Below are 1,432 nucleotides of genomic sequence, written 5' to 3' on the forward strand. Positions count from 1 at the left end.
TCCCCTCTCTGTACAGATCAGAGTTTCTGACCCTGTGTCACCGTCCCGGCTCCCCTCTCTGCACAGATCAGAGTTTCTGACCCTGTGTCACCGTCCCGGCTCCTCTCTATACAGATCTGAGTTTCTGACCCTGTGTCACCGTCCCGGCTCCTCTCTGTACAGATCAGAGTTTCTGGCCTGTGTCACCATCTCGGCTCCTCTCTCTGTACAGATCAGAGTTTCTGACCCTGTGTCACCGTCCCGGCTCCTCTCTGCACAGATCAGAGTTTCTGGGCTCCTCTCTGTACAGATCAGAGTTTCTGACCCTGTGTCACCGTCCCGGCTCCTCTCTGTACAGATCAGAGTTTCTGACCCTGTGTCACCGTCCCGGCTCCTCTCTGTACAGATCAGAGTTTCTGACCCTGTGTCACCGTCCCGGCTCCTCTCTGTACAGATCAGAGTTTCTGACCCTGTGTCACCGTCCCAGCTCCTCTCTGTATAGATCTGAGTTTCTGGTCTGTGTCACCGTCCCGGCTCCCCTCTCTGTACAGATCAGAGTTTCTGACCCTGTGTCACCGTCCCGGCTCCCCTCTCTGTACAGATCAGAGTTTCTGACCCTGTGTCACCGTCCCGGCTCCTCTCTGTACAGATCAGAGTTTCTGACCCTGTGTCATCGTCCCGGCTCCCTTCTCTGTACAGATCAGAGTTTCTGACCCTGTGTCACCGTCCCGGCTCCCCTCTCTGTACAGATCAGAGTTTCTGGCCTGTGTCACCGTCCCGGCTGCTCTCTGTACAAATCAGAGTTTCTGACCCTGTGTCACCGTCCCTATCTCTCAGAACTTCTTTTAACATTCTTGCAAAGCACATCTACCAGCAACAAGTTCTCTCAGTTTTTGTTGGTCTTTATTTCTTTTTCACTTTTAAAGAGTAATTTTACAAGGTGTGGATGTCTCGGTTGGTGCGCTGTTTCTCTCCACACTCTCAATATTTAAACGCTTCGTTCTACTTTCTTCGTGCTTGCACGACTCCTGAGGAGAAGTTGGATGTAATTATCATCTTTGCTTCTCTATGGGTAAGAAGGTTTTTTTCCCTTGACTTCTTTCAGGATTTTTTCTTTTTCTTTGATTTTCTTTAGTTCAAAAATGATAAACCTCGATGTAGTTTTTTTGTTTTTTTGGTTTTTGTTCTGCGTTCATCTTGCCTGGTGTTGTCTGAGCTTCCTGGATCTGTGGTTTGGTAACTGAATTTAACTCGGAGGAAAACTCTCAATCATTGTTGCTTTAAGTATTTCTTTCTCTCTTTCTCTTTTTTCTGATATTCCCATTACACATTTGTTACATCTTTTGTAGTTGTGCTCAGTTCTTGGATATTCTGGGGGGTTTTTTTGTTGTTTTTGTCTGGTTTTTTTTTTTTTTTTTTTTTTTTTTTTTTTTTTTTTTTTTTTTTTTTTTCC

The sequence above is a fragment of the Galeopterus variegatus genome, unplaced genomic scaffold, assembly GCF_000696425.1.
Source record: "Galeopterus variegatus unplaced genomic scaffold, G_variegatus-3.0.2 Scaffold2284, whole genome shotgun sequence".
NCBI classification, from domain to species: domain Eukaryota; kingdom Metazoa; phylum Chordata; class Mammalia; order Dermoptera; family Cynocephalidae; genus Galeopterus; species Galeopterus variegatus.